The sequence below is a fragment of the Delphinapterus leucas genome, chromosome 9 (genome assembly GCF_059928025.1).
Source record: "Delphinapterus leucas isolate spDelLeu-1000000601 "Yukka" chromosome 9, BTC_Dleu_Yukka2, whole genome shotgun sequence".
In the NCBI taxonomy this organism is placed as follows: Eukaryota; Metazoa; Chordata; class Mammalia; order Artiodactyla; family Monodontidae; genus Delphinapterus; species Delphinapterus leucas.
In genome coordinates, this window is record NC_143137.1 from 41,512,542 (window position 1) to 41,528,233 (window position 15,692).

Sequence of the window (15,692 nt, forward strand, 5' to 3'; positions counted from 1 at the left end):
AGAAGGCGGGGCAGGAGGCTAAGAGGCAGGCAAGGAGGGAACACTGCTGGTGCAAAGAACGGGGTACACAGGCTCAGGGACATGCAATGAGGGGCAATTTGGAGACCACAGTAAATGCAATCAAGGGAGGAGCTGAGGAGGAGAACCAAAACTGGGGGCATATGTCAGGCCTGCCCTCAGTAACTGTGGGAGTTGCAGCAAGAACAGAGTGAAGGTCCCTGGCCCCTGACCCATCCTAACCCCCAGATCCCATCTCCTACCATAAAGGGCCTCATGAGCATGCATGTATGTGGCCAGCTCAGCCCGGTCCCTCCATGCCAGCTTGCAGATAGCCGCCCCTTGGCTATCCCTTGTGTGCACAACTAGGGAGAACAGATAGCTGTTCAGTCTCCCCCGGAGAAGACAGAACCAGGGAGGAGGTCCCACAGACCCAGAAGCAGGCTCAGTGCGTTTGGGCAGGTATTCCAGAATCCCAGGTAACCGGGGCATGGTCTCAAAAGGAATGCACAGGCTCTGGGTAGGTAGATCCCTAAGCCCCGTGGACTCCTGGGGGAGGGGTCCCTGGGGAGAGCCAGAGCAGGGTCTTCGAAAGTGTGGGGCCCAGGGCAGGGGCCGCCATTGCCCAGGACCAATGGCCATTCTTACCTGAACTTCACCCCTACTCCCAAATCCTGACCCCCCCTTTCATTTGCAGGGGATCTGGCCTTGCAGGCCTCCTCGATACCAGGAGTACGTTTACAAATGATCCTGCCAGACTTGAGGTGAGAGCCTCCTTGCTGGCCCTTTAAGAACCCTCTAAGTTCCAGAAGCTTCCCTCAACATGTGAAAATCCTTAAAACCTCATCTGGAGGTCCCATCAGAGCTCTAGACTCTTACCTGGAAAAGAAACCCATGCCCACCCCCACCGCCAAGGCTCTGATTCAACTGGCCCAGAAGGAGCCCAAGAGTCATAATTTGTTCAAGCTTCCAGGTTCTGCTGTGCATTCTGAGTTGACGACCTCCAGGACCCCCTCTGAGGTGAAGGATCGCCACTTCTGCCTACAGTTAGCACATTTTTTTTTTAAATACATGGACTCCCGTATTTTTTTATTTTTTATTTATTTATTTTTGGCTGTGTTGGGTCTTCGTTTCTGTGCGAGGGCTTTCTCTGGTTGCGGCAAGCAGGGGCCACTCTTCATCACGGTGCTCGGGCCTCTTACTATCGCAGCCTCTCTTGTTGCGGAGCACAGGCTCCAGACGCGCAGGTTCAGTAGTTGTGGCTCACGGACCTAGTTGCTCTGCAGCATGTGGGATCTTCCCAGACCAGGGCTCGAACCCATGTCCCCTGCATTGGCAGGCAGATTCTCAAACATTGTGCCACCAGGGAAGCCCCAGTTAGCACATTTTAAAAAAACCTATTTTGCCTTTTTTCCTTAGGATCTCATACCTTCTGTTCAGAAGTAGGACAATTTCTTGGAGACCTCCAGGAAATGCTCTGTTCCCAAACCTTCCTCCATACACTCTTTCTTGAGAGGAAATTCATGCATCTCTCCATCTATTCATCACACACACAGGATCCCAGGCCTCATGCCACTGGGGATACAGGGGTGAACAAGACAGACACAGTCCCACCCTCAGGGAGCTTCCATCCTCATAGGGGGAGACATGTTAAACAAGCATGACAATACGTTGCAATTATGATGGGTAATTTGAATCAAAGGAGGGCATATCTGGGCAACCTACCCTAATCATCAAGGGTCTTCCTTGGAGACCCAACATTGGAGCCAACCAGCAGGACAAGTGAGATTAACTGAGGGTGAGATTGGCCTGGGGAGGTGGGGGTGGCAGAGCGTCCCAGGAATGGAGTCTTGAGGGAAGAGACACCAAAACATCAATGTGGCTGGAGCGTGGAGAGAGGAGGGGGAGAGGGAGAGAGAGCGGGGCGGGATGGGACTAGGGAGGCCGGCAGAGCTCAGGCCAGTGGAGGGGAGGATTAGAGAGTGTATCAGTTACCTACTGCTGTGCAATTAGTTACCCCAAAATTTAGCGGCTTAAAACTACAAAAACATATTACATCACAGGATTTCTGAGGGTCATAAACCCACAGCACCTTACTTAGCTGAGTGGTCCAGCTCAGGGTCTCTCATGAGGCTACAGTCCCTGACGGCTCCAAGGGATCTGTTTCCAGGGAGTCTCACGCACTTGGCTGCTGCCTGGAGTCCAGGTCCTTGATTCCTGGGCCCCTGCACTAGGAGAGAACCCATGAAGTGGCAGCTGGCTTCTCCCAGAGTGAGTAATCTGAGAGGGAGGGCACCAAAAATGGAAGCCACAGTCTTTTATGACCTAATCTCAGAAATGACAAGCCATCCTTTCTGCCCTATTTCATTGGCCAGAAGGTAGTCTAAATCCAGTCCACACCCAAGAGAGGGTGTTACATGAGGGGGAGAATACCAAGATGTGGGGACCATTTGGGGTCCTCCAGGAAGCTGGCCTCACAGGGAGCATCATCAGATTCGTATCAAAAAAATCATGCACCCATAAAGGAATTTTCTGGAGTGATGGAAATATTCCATATCATGATAGAGGTTATACAAATGTAAACCTTTGCCAAAATGCGTTGAAGTGTAAATCTTAGATGCATTGTCGTTTAAAAAGATTGCTGCTTCTGGGAAGATGGAGTAGATATACTTTTCTCTGTTCTTCCTGTTGAGTACAAATAAAAATCCTGAACATTTTATATATAAAATAAACATAAGAAGATTCTGAAAGGGGGAGAGAAGGTGCAGACCAGCTAGGCACCTGATGACGACATGGGTTTTCTTTTTGTCTCGTAGACCCCAGCTTTGGAACTAAAGAAGGCAACAATCTGAAACATCAACAAACGCGGACCCAAAAAGTCCTAAGAGAAGCCCACTTTCTCTAGTCAAAGGACCAGGAAAGGGGCATCCGCAAGATAGAAAACTTTTGGACAATAACCGCCCTACTCCAGCCAAACACCATAGAAAACCTGTGGTCACACAACCTGGGTGAATCCCCAAAGAACTATGCTGAGTGGAAAAAAAAAAAAAAGCCAATCGCTAAAGGTTACACACTGTATGATTCCACTTATATAACAATCTCGAAATGACAAATTTATACAAATGAAGGAAAGCTTAGTGTTAATCTAAGAACAGTGGGGGAGGGGGAAGGAGAGGGAAGACAGTGCAGCTATAAATGGCAGCGTGAGGGATCCTCGTGGAGATGGCAGTGCTCTGTGTCCTAACTTTCCTTGTCAGCACCCTGGTGGTGACACTGTACTACAGTTTTGTGACTGTTAGGGTGCAGGGTTCCCTCTGTATTGTTTCTCTCTGAGTGTATTACTTCTAACACTTGCATGTGAATCTACAATTATTTCAACATAAAAAAAATTATTTTAAAAAAGGGCCACATATGTTATGATTTCACCTATATGGCATTCTGGGGCAAAACAAAAAAGGGGCAGAAGAAGATCTGTCTTTCAGGAGCTGAGTGTGGGCTTGACTTTTAGGTGACTCTAAAGGGGCAGCGGGAAACTTCCTGGAGTGACAGAAATGTTCTAGGCCTTGATTGTGGTGGTGGTTCCCTGAGTATACGTGGTTATCAAAATTCAGAACTGTGCACTAAAAAGGATGAATTATACTGTATATAAATGATACCTCCATGTACCTGTTTTTTTAAAAGATCGTTATGTCCAAAGAAGTGATTTTCCTCATCTCTTTGGCCTCTGAAACTTTTCTTCAAAGGAAATCTCACGTGGATTTTTTAACCTGTAAAACAGATAAAATTGGGAGTCTGCACTTGAATTGCATAGGGGACGCCCTGTGCCCCATCATCACAGGTAGCCCCAATGCCTCAGGAAGAGTTGAAGAATGCTGTTCTAAGTCACAAGAAAAAGGCTCGTCAAATCCCTGGCTCTGTGAGTTGTGGGACCCAAGGGGTGACCTGAGGAAAACGGCTCCAATTTGTGAGCTGGGTTTCCTAGTCAGCAACTTGGAAACTCTGAAGGCAGTTCCATACTCCTGGGTGTCAGGTTGAGGCAGTGAATCTCCACTGTGAGCTGAGAGCAGCACTGACTGGTACCCGAGAAGGGCCGGCGGGGAGTGGTGTTAATAAAAAGTGGTCGTGTTAAAAAGAGGCCCAGAGGCACTCAAGTGAAAATCAGCGTACTGCCTTGGTAGTCCTGGAGGGATGCAAGAGTCCCGAAGTCCTGAGAGAGCAAGCTGTGGTTGTTGCAAGTGGGACAGCCCCTGCCAGCTTCCCATACCCACTGGCTTTCTGTCTGTCCCTGCCCCAAATGGGAAACGGAGGGGAAATGGCTTACCTTACAATATCCTTAGAAGCAAGAGGCTCTCTTGAGGCACCTATATTTTTTAGCTCCATCCTTGAAGAGAATCTCCCAAAAAAGGGATTCCGGTGGATGCTTCTGGAATTGGTTCTGTCAGCACTGAGTCTGCACCTTCTGGATGACCCGGTGAATCCTGCATCCTCTGACTTACCCCAGATTCCCAGCTGTCACCTTTAGAGCCTCCTTCTCTTGGGTGCTTTTTTCCTGAACCAGTTTTAGGTGATGGAAATTCGTGAGTTTGGTGTTGACAAAGAGGGTCTCTCAAAATTGCCTCATACAGTCAAAGAGTAGAGCACAGACCACTCAGATCTAAGAACCAGAGACTAGGGGATGAGACCGTCCTTTGCCAGACTCACAGCTTCACTGGCTCCCTTCAGTACCTGGTAGACATATGCTGCAAAGGAACGTGTTTGGAGACAGAAGTTGCCCGGTCACCATGGTGATGAAGATGTGCTACTTGCATCATACAGGGCATCCTATATATTTAGCAACAGCAATTAGAAAGGCTGCAGTTGCATTCAGCTGGGGCACATGACTGGCTGGTCTGAGCATCTTGAACAAGATGCAGTCCCCACAGAAGGGCCTCGATGAGATTTTGGTGATGTCTGAAGACCTCCCCGTGACAGAGTCCAGTCTTTCTAATGAGCCTGATTTGGGGGACGAAGCTCTAATGAGCCTGATTTGGGGGAGGCAGCATGGTAGAGCAAGCCTGTGTGGCTAAGACACTAAACAAGGATGGAAGTAAGGTTGTGGATGCCAGAGATATTTAAACAGTGGAATAGTTTTCCAACTTCCAATTCCTGGAGCCACATTAATGAGACGAAAGACTCTCCAAGAACTACTAATTTTACTGCATGACCCAGGTTCCCATTTGTTCTCCTTGCAACGAGATGAAATGTTACTATCTTAGCAGTCGTATAGTGGGAATGCCTCAGGAAAATTCTCTCCCTGGGGCCTGAGACTCCCTCATACTGCTTGCTATTTAATGATTTTTTTCTCTTATTTTGAAAACAGCTGAGATTAATAATCTTCTATGCTGGGTAGAGGGGGTGATGGGTAGTAATAATATTTTGATTATTTACTGTATACCAGGAAATACACAAAATGCTTTACATTTATTTATTTTAAAGGGTGAGATTCATGTAGCATACGATTAACCATTTTAAAATGTACAATTCAGGGGCATTTAGTGCATTCACAAATGTTGTACAACTATCACCTCTTTCTAGTTTCAAAACTTTTTCATCATCTCAGAAGAACATCCTGTACAATCAAGCAGTCACTCTCCATTGCCCCTCCCTTTGTCCCCTGGTAACCATTAATCTGTTTTCTGTTTCTGTGGATTTACCTATTCTGGATATATCTTAGGAAAGGAATCATATGATATGTAACATTTTTGTCTGACTTCTTTCACTTAGTGTAATGTTTTTGAGGGTCATTCAAGTTACAGCAGATATCAGTACTGCATTCCTTTTTCATAGCTGAATAGTATTCCACTGTATGGATATACTACAATTTGTTTATCCACTACTCCACCGATGGCACATATATTATTAACTCATTTAATCCTCTTTACAGTCCTATGAATATTTTTTGTTTGCTTTTTACAGAACAGGAAACTGAGGCGCAGAGAAGTGAAGTGACTTGCCCAGAGTCATACGTATAGGACAAGGTAGCATAGGGACTGGAACCCAAGCAGTTTGGCTCCCTTCAGTGCTCTGCTTCCCCACAGAAATGCTGCTTCTGGGGGCAGAAAGTGAAACTCTAACAATACATGTAAAAAACAAACAAACCAAAAAAGTTAGTGAAGCTATTGCAAATGTTAGTTATTTGTTCCTAAGAAGGAGGGGAAAAACAAAAAAGAGAGAACAGGAAAGGAAAGGGAAGAGCAAGAGGAGTCAGACAGAGAGAAGGAACAGGGCTACTGCGGGTGCTGCAGGAAGTGAGAATTTCTCAGGACGAACATGGATTTCAAATAGTTGCAGCCAAAGTTCTGGTACATGCAACCATTTGCTTTCATCGTCACATCAGAGGGACTGAGAAAACAGGAGGAAGTGCTGGGCCCCTGGTTTGGGTCGAAGGAACTGCAGAAATAGAGAACAGCCACAAGCTGCAGAGAGGAGAACAAAACTGAGCAAAGAAACGAATTTAGTGGGAAGTTGATCATGAAAAACTGTCAGGAGTTCAGAGGAATCTTGCCAAGTCTGTGGACTTCTACAATCAATGGGAAAAGGTTAGAATTAAGCTTATCTAGATCTCGAGAGGTCCTGAGACCACAGTCGATATCTGGGTTATACTATATGAATTAAACATCTTTCCAATGAGGAGCTGCCTGGTGCAGCGTTTCGTGAGGCACAAATGAGATGACATCTGCTTTCTCATAAATACATCATGTGTTGGGAAAAATGGAGGAGGTGGAAACACAGTTAAGTCTGTAAGGAAGCTGTGGAACTAAGGTTGACAGAGAAAATCTCACAACTCCCATTGTAGAGGTCACCAAAATCCACAGAGCCCGAAGAACCAAAGAGTAAATCCATTAGTCACAGAAGTCCAAACCAGTCACCAAAACAAGGCCCCAACTCAGGCCTCTGAAGGCAGAGTGTGGATCTAGGGGTCTTTGATTCCCCCGGGAAGCACTGACAATGCAGAAGCCGGCCTGGGAACCCCCTGCAACAGACATTTGTGTGTGAGCCGAGGACTCAGTTGGAGAATTGGCCACATTCAAACAGTCAAGCAATGATGAATGAATTATTAATTCAAGCCCAAACCAAAACTAAGTCATAATCATTAATATTGCAATAGACTTAACTCCTGACTTGTTCACATGGACCATTAGCCATCCCTGGTGCATGCTGAGAGAAACGTCATCCTTCCAGATTGCCAAGATGGAGACTGAAGCTACCTCAGTGTTTTCTGTCTGAATGGGGGCTCTGAACAATACAAATAATTGACATAGTATCCAATGATGTCAATCCGCTAATCTTATATAACCCTCGCTGGAGGTAGTGCTTGTAACATGACATGATTTTTCATCTTTTCTCCCTTCCTCTACTTTGATGTATATGTTAACTGAGAGAACTGGCTGAGAAAAGATGGAAGGAGGGTCGAAAAATAATCGTCTGTAAACGGGATGACCAGCTGCCAAGTAACCAAGAGCCATCCGTCCTGTGTCAAGGATCCTTTATGCTTATTTCTAAACCATGGGCCATGAGTTAAGCAGAGCATTATTGATATCAGACCCAGCAGTAACGGAGCTCACATTCTTAAACTCCACTTCCAAAAGAGGCACACACTATTATTTTATTTATTTTTTGTACATATACTTCCATATATTACATTTATTTGTTTCCATTATAAAACCCTTAAAAGACATGGAAAACTATTAAATATCAATTTATCAACTGCAGCGTGGAACAGCCACTTCTGACATGACCTGCTGTAATAGAACAAGACAGAGTGTGACCTTTTGGAGCAGTCAGATTCCTTTACTGAATACGTGGAAGTTGGAGGGGAAAAGGGAATGTGCAGACAGATGCTGTTTCCTTCCATGTCTGCATCTCCTCCCACCACAGTTTGATATAAAGCATCCCAAGCCCTGAGATGAAATCCCATGACACTGGTAGGATCAGAACTGCGACTTAATATTTTCAAGTTCATAACAGGAGCTTACTTCAGCAGCATCTTGAATCTGCCTGGAGTGTAGAACTGAAAGTTTACAAAATGGGGACAACTCAGAGCTTATTACTTATTTGATTTCAGTCTGGTTTGATCTCTGCTTCATCCCTTAAGCAGGGAGATCTGGTCCTGTTATCTCCCTTCTACAGAGGAGGCTGCTGAAGCTTACTTATAATGGTTACAGTGATCAGTTCAAGTTCACAGATTAAATTCAGAACCATGATTTAAATCCAAGACTTGTGACTATTAGGCCACCGTCATGCCCATGGCCCTTCTTCCTTATCATTTGCTACTGTCCCAAAAGAGGGCGACATGTGGCCACCCCCATCAGATATTGTCCATATTTTTTTTCCTGCTGCCCTGACCCTTGTTCTAACTATGAACTGAGTCCTTTTTTTTTTAAACTATTTTTTTAAATTATTTTAAATTGTGGTAAAATGTACATAACATAAAATTTACCATCTTAACCATTTTAAGTATACAGTTCAGGGGTATTAAGTACATTCCCATGTTGTGCCAGAGCACACACTATTCTTAATTGACCAATGGATTTTAAGTAAAAACAACACAGAAATGCTGGGCTTTAGAGCTTGTCATCTCTCCTGCTCACAAAACAAATATTGGAAATAATTGCTTTTAATATGCATCAGGCAAAAATCTCTGATGTGAACAGTCCCCGCTGGACAGTTCCAGTGACCTCTGGACTGGCCTCCAGGTGCCACTGCCCCAGTCCACCCCTCAGCCTGCTGGGTCCAGTCCCCACAGCCCTGGCTTAGGCATGCTGGTCCCTGTACCGAAAACTCTAATGGATCCTCACGCTCTATAGTGCAAGTCTATGCCCCTTAGGTTAGCATTCATAAATCTATCGAGTGCCTCCGATGTTGCTGTGGAGCCACTACTAACTATTGCTTCCCTATCTGCTAATGACTGCTGCCATGTGTGAGCCCTTCCTATGTGCTCAACACCGTAGGAAGAGACTTGGTCATCTCATTTAATCCTCTCATCAAAGTTAAGAGTTGTAGGTGTTGCTGAAATCAGTTTACAGGTCAAGAAACTGAGATGAAGCCGAGTCAGGCACTTTACTCACGGCTTCATTACTGGTTACGTGGGCTCCTGTTTAGCCTCTTGTTCACCTTCCAGCTCCTGTCATAAAATGGGGTGGTCGTGTTTTTATCTGTCATAGCACCCCTCAATCTCAGGGGAGAAACTAGCTTCAAACCCAGACTTATTGGGAGAGAAAAAAATATTTTAGCAGCCTAGAGCAAATGTAAATTGGTAAAGGAATCTGTGTTGATAAACAGAAAAGCTACATATTCTGTGACTCAGCCATTCTACAACTAGGAATAAATACATCCTGAGGAAATCAGAACCATGAGTACACATTTGTCTGCAAGGATGAACACTGGAGCATTATTTATATTAGTGAAAACAACCCTCAAGTCCAATAATAAAGGGCTGATTAAATTATTCATATAGTTTATACACATATCCATATTATAATAATTGTTAAGATATACTAAGTGCTTACCACTCATTGTTTCAAGGGCTTTATTGGTATTAACTCATTTAAACCATGTGGTGGATTACAGTATGATCCTTAAAATGCGATTGCACAGGAATACTTATGGCTTGAGAAAATGTTCATGATCTTTTTTTTTGGCTGAGCCACGTGGCTTGAGGGATCTTAGTTCCCCGACTGACCAGGGATTGAACCAGTGCCCCCTGCAATGGAAGCACGGAGTCTTAACCACCAGGGAAGTCCTGTTCATGATCTATTGTTGAATGAAAGAAGCATATTTAAAAATTATGTTTAAAAACTATAAGTTTATAGCAGCTTTATTCATAATTGCCAAAATCTGGAAGCAACCAAGATGCCCTACAGTAGGTGAATGGATAAATAAACTGTGGTACATCCAGATAATGGAATGTTATTCAGTGCTAAAAAGTAATGAGCTATTAAGCCATGAAATGACACAGAGGAAACTTAAATGCATATTTCTAAGTGAAAGAAGCCCATCTGAAAAGGCTACATACTGTATCATTCCAACAATATGACATTCTGGAAAAGGCGAAACTATAAAAACAGTAAAAAGATCAGTGATTGCCAGGGTATGGGGGGTTGGTGGGGAGTGATGCCAGGTGGAACACAGAGGTATTTAGGGCAGTGAAAATACTCTAAATGATACCATAAGGATGGATACAGGTCACTATACATTTGTCCAAACTCATAAAATATACGATGCCAAGAGTGAACCCCAAAGTAAACAAACTATGGACTTTGGATGATAACAATATGTCAGCGTAAGCTCATCCATTGTAACAGACGTCCCACTCTAGTGTAGGATGTTGACAACATGGGAAGCTGTGCATATGCTGGGGGCAAGGGGGTATATGGGAAATCTGCACCTTCCCCTCAATTTTTCTGTGAACCTTAAACTGCTCTAAAAAAAAGTCTTAAAAAAAAACTACATAGTAGAAGTAAAATGATAGTAATTAGGTCTGAGAAATGGAATTACTATTTTTTATTGTCTTCTTTGTAATTTGGAGAATATTCCACAATAATAATCACTTATTACTTTTTTAAAAAACTGATTTAAAAATAAACACATAGTCAAGGTATTAGATGGCACCTGAGGACCTGATGGCCAGAACATCAGGCAAGGTCACTGATAAATAAGAGAGTGAGCCCGGCTGGCACATTGGCCAGGGAGCCAATGACCCTGGGGCTGACCACAGGGGCCCTCAGCAAAGTGACCCAACAAGGGCCACTCTGTGCTGTGGGCCCCGCCTACTGCCCTATTTGCTCAGAAGTTCTGCTGCTTTGAGGCCCTGGCACTGGGTCACCAGGGAGGACTCCAGTCACTCTGGCCAGCACTAAAAACAGAGTTCAGGGCCTGACACACTCAGGACCAAGATCAAAGGTCTTATTCTAGCTGTGAGAGGACTTCACTGCCTGGCTCCTGCTGATTTTTTGGACTCAGTTTTCCACGGCTCTGTGTCACAGAACTTCACTCCAGAAAGACCATTTTCTCCTAACTTTCCTATGTACCCATCATGCACTTTCCTCCTCCTGCACGCTTTCCAAACTTTCCTTTCCCACCCTCTGCTCCAAATATAACCTTTCTTTATTTCAAGTCTGTGGATGATGCTGATGAAACATGATAATGTTGATGCAAACTGCTCTAAACTTAGGTGTAATCACAATAATAACAGCTACAATTTATGTAGCAGTTAGTGTGTGTTCTTTAAATACACTGAATCCCACTTAATCTTTACAGCTCTTCTGTGGGCAAGTACCAGTGTTCTTCCTTACAGATAATGTATTGAAGACTCAATGAGGTGAGTTCATTGTTTACTTGGGCATGGCAACTTATAGGCAATGTCCCAGGGGAGGCATCACATGGCCCAGGAAAGCCCACGACTTTCGTCTGATTTCACCCCAGGACTGGGGTCTCAGCACACTGAGTGGCCCTGGGCTCAGCCAGGCCCCTATGGCCTGCTCAAGGCTTGGCAGAGAGGAAGAGTGATTCAAGAGTATGGACCCAACTTGAGCAGCTGCATTGAAAAGATCGCTAGAAATAGTTTCTTTACATACACACTAATTCCTGAAATCCTTTTCTTAAAGGATGTGGCATTTTTCTTGGGAGATGGTATTTATGAAAGAGTATATGACTACACATTGTTTGTTTACTTTGGTGTTCATATGTAGGAGTTGACCAAATTCAGGAATCATCACCTTCACAGGTACTCTGGATAGAGGATGAGTGAATTTAGTTCACACATGTATGCCACACTCCTTATAACAATTCATGCATTAAATATGTGTGAATTGAGCCATATTTCAAAATGTGCCTATTAAGTCTGATAGTTAAGGGAATTCTGCTGTGAATTAGTTTTAAAGTAAGGACCTTTTTAAAGTAATTAGTCCCTAAGTTTTTTTGGTAACAACTTTATTGAGATATAATTCACTTACCTTACAATTCGTGCATTTAAAATGTAATTTCATGCAATATATGGTCTTTTGCAACTGACTTCTTTCATTTAGCATAATGTTTTCAAGTTCATCCATTGTTATAGCATGTAGCAGACGTCTTCCCTTTTTATAACAAATAATGTTCCATTGTATGGCTACATAACATTTTGTCGTCCATCACTTGATGGACATTTGGGTTCTTTCCAACTTTGGCTACTATGAATAATACTGCTATGAACATTCATGGTCAAGTTTTTTGTGTGAACATATGTTTTCAATTCTCTTGGGTATATACCTAGGAGTGAAATTGCTGGGTCAAATGGTAGCTCTATGTTTAACTTTTGGAGGAATTGCCAGACTATTTTCCAAACTGGATGCACCATTTTACATTCCCACCAACAGTGTGTGAGGGTTTTGCTTTTTCCACATCCTCACCAGCACTCGTTATTATCTGGCTTTTTATTAATAGCCATCCTACTGGGTATGAATTGGTATCTGGTTGTGGTTTTGATTGGCATTTCCCTGACAACTAGTGATGTTGAGTATCTTTTCCTGTGCTTATGTATTTATATATCTTATGTGGACATATGTCTATTAAGATCCTTTGCCCATTTTTTAATTGGCTTATTTGCCTTTTTATAATTAAGTTGTAAGACATGGGGAATATAGCCAATATTTTGTAATAACTGTAAATGGAAAGTAACCTTTAAAAATTGTATTAAAAAATTTAAAAATAATTAAGTTGTAAGAGTTCTTTACATAGTCTAGATACAAGTCCCTTATCGGATACATGATTTGCAAATAGTTTCTTCCATTCTGTGAGGTATCTTTTTACTTCTGGATGGTACCCTTTTAAGCACAAAAGTTTTAATCTTGATGAACTCTAACTTATTTTTTCTTTTGTTATTCATACTTTTGGTGTAAGAAACCATTGCCAAATCCAAGGTCATAAAGATCTGTCCCTATGTTTCCTTCTAAGACTTTTCTAGGGACTTCCCTGGTGGCACAATGGTTAAGAATCCACCTGCCATTGCAGGGGACACTGGTTCGAGCCCTGGTCCAGGAAGATCCCACATGCCACAGAGCAACTAAGCCAGTGCACCACAACTACTGAGCCTGCCCTCTAGAGCCTGTGAGACACAACTACTGAAGTACACACGCCTAGAGCCCATAGTCCACAACAAGAGAAGCCACTGCAGGGAGAAGCCCGTGCACCGCAAGGAAGAGTAGCCCCCCATTCGCCACAGCTAGAGAAAGCCTGCATGCAGCAATGAAGACCCAACGCAGCCAAAAATAAATAAATACAAAGAGTTTTAAAATTTTAGTTCTTACATTTAGGTCGTTGATCCATTTGAGTTAATTATAGGTCCAAGTTCATTCTTTTGCATGTGGATATCAATTTGTTGAAAAGTCTATTCTTTCCTCATTGAATTGTTTCCTCACTCTTGTAATTCAATTGACTGTACTGTGAGAGTTTATTTCTGGATTCTCAGCTCTATTTCATTGCTACCAAGTTCCTTTATTATTTCCAAAGGACACTTGGTGTTAGCTGGGAACAGAAATCGCCCTGGCTGAGCCGTTCAAGGAGCTTAGAAAGCATCTTTTTCCATTTGGTCAGTAATGTCACCAGCAAGGCCTCTTTCAGGTTACCTGTTGCAGTGCCTCCGACCTGGGATTCCTGTCGCAGAGATCAAGCCGGACTGAACCCTTCAATTGTGCGGGAGGAGAGCGGAGAAGCCCGGCGACCTAACAGAGCCGCTGGAGGGCGCCCCATCTCGCGCTCCGCGCTTCCTGGTGTCCTTCCTCCCGGGTGGAAATAAGGGTCGCGGGGGCCGCCTGGATTTCTTCGGCTTTTGCAAATGTCCAAGTACCCCAAACCCCTAGTTTTCCCGGTACTCTTTACCATAGGCGAGGGTCCCCGAGGCTGTGCTTGGGCAGGACCTTAGGACCTCGGCGACAGGAGGCAGGAAGGCGCAGCCCCCATGAGCAGCCGGCAGGGGAAAAGCCGCGGTCCCCAGTGCGGGACCGCCCCCACGCCTCCCCAGACCCCAGATCACCCAGTGGTTTGCGGGGCCGAAGCTCTCCCGCTGCGCCTGCGACACACTGGGCCCCAGCAATTGCGAAGTTTGTGATCCTGGGGCGATCTCTTCTGGCTCACGAGGTCTGAAAAGCAGGCCAATTAGCTGTGGGATGGAAAACAGTTTTTTCTGCCAAAGAGAGTTATTTCCAGTAGATTCTTACGTGGCCTGTTTGTGCTTCTGCTCTTCTCTCTATTCAGCTGGCCTTCTGCCACAGAGGCATTGGCTAAGCAGTATTTGAACGGATGTGACATTAACATTTCCCCATGTCAATAAGAATGGTTCAAAAGTAGCATTTTTATCCGTGAAAAATATTACATTGTCTGATTGTATGGTAACTGACGTTTAACCATGTCCTCCAGAAAGAGACTGGGACCTCTGTGGGGCACAGGCACTCGGTTCCTAACAGACCTCCTTGGATGAAGCTGTGTGTCACCGGCATTGGTGTACTGTCACCAGCACTACAGTCACGCCCCATCTCCCCAACTGGGACAATCCACAGGCAACTCCCATCACTTCAGGGTCAGTGGCCAGGTGTGGCCTGGCCCTCAGTTCGGGTTCTTCTGTAAAATCCGCGAAGCCTGACAGGCTTTGGGCTACAGAAAAAGACAGTTTTCCCAATGGGGTGTGTTAAGATTCTACACTTTAAGTGGACCAGTTTACTTTTAATGTCAATCCTGAAAGAAATTAAATGGGAAGTTCCTGTTAGACACAGGCTGTTTACAGTGTTTATGGGAACCTAAGAAATTGCTGGGTGAGCCCACATGAATCGACCCAGGTGCCAGGGTCTGGGTGAGTCAACACTGGACACTCAACATGAACAGAAGGGCAGACACAGGCCTGGAAAGCTCCCTGTGTGCCCAGCAGATTCCCTGAAGCCTCATGGCATTGCCTGTAGGCTTGATGGAGTCTGTGGCAGGACCTCCACGGTTCATGCCCATCATTTTTGCCTGTCCCCCACCTCACTGGATGGCCCCTGTAGAGCTGCCCTAGTCACCCTCCCAGCCTCAGGACCCGTGCATCACTTGCCAGAGCAGGTAGCCCCCTCTTGACATCTTTTCTTTACCTATAGATTCCCTCTGAGCCCACACTCACCTCCCTTACCAGTGTGAGAGAGATCTTTGAATGTATGACACATGTGGTACCACTGTGTGTTCACATGTATTTTAGATAATAGGAATGGTAGTGGGCTTTAGACCCTGTTCCGTTTCTTACGTTTCTTCCTCAGCCCTGTGTTGTTGCTGTGTATGTATGGTTTGTCGTTCCTCGGGTCTCTATCAGTCTGATGTCAAGAAAACCAAAACCACTAGATGAAAAACACACTTCAGCAGTTTTGTATGGTGCTGACTTGCTGAGATTCCAAGACCCAAACAAATGTTATCCATGTTATCTTTGCATTTCACTCACGAGGAATTATTCTCCTCGAGATGCACATAATGTCAGATTTTCTTCCCTCTGATTTATTATGAACCACCCACTAAAGACTGGGAGGCATTTAAAATCAGTTTCCTCCTTTGGGTCTCACAAAGACTCTGGGTGGGGGTAGGGGTCACACAGCCCCAGAGAGGTCCCCCAGGTGTCCAGACCAGGGTGGCTCCCCCCTCTGGGCAGTGCTGGGCCTCAC

The 15,692-nt window shown here is 44.6% G+C and overlaps 1 long non-coding RNA gene across 1 annotated transcript; it reads right to left on the minus strand.

Annotated features, from left to right (window-relative positions):
• Window positions 1-1,114: 1,114 nt before the first annotated feature.
• On the minus strand, window positions 1,115-14,598 carry LOC111179617 (uncharacterized). Its single transcript, XR_016394299.1, has 3 exons — window positions 13,323-14,598; window positions 1,427-3,764; window positions 1,115-1,324 (listed from the first exon to the last, which is right to left on the minus strand). It is a non-coding gene; the product is annotated as an uncharacterized LOC111179617 (long non-coding RNA).
• Between the last annotated feature and the right edge of the window lie 1,094 nt (window positions 14,599-15,692).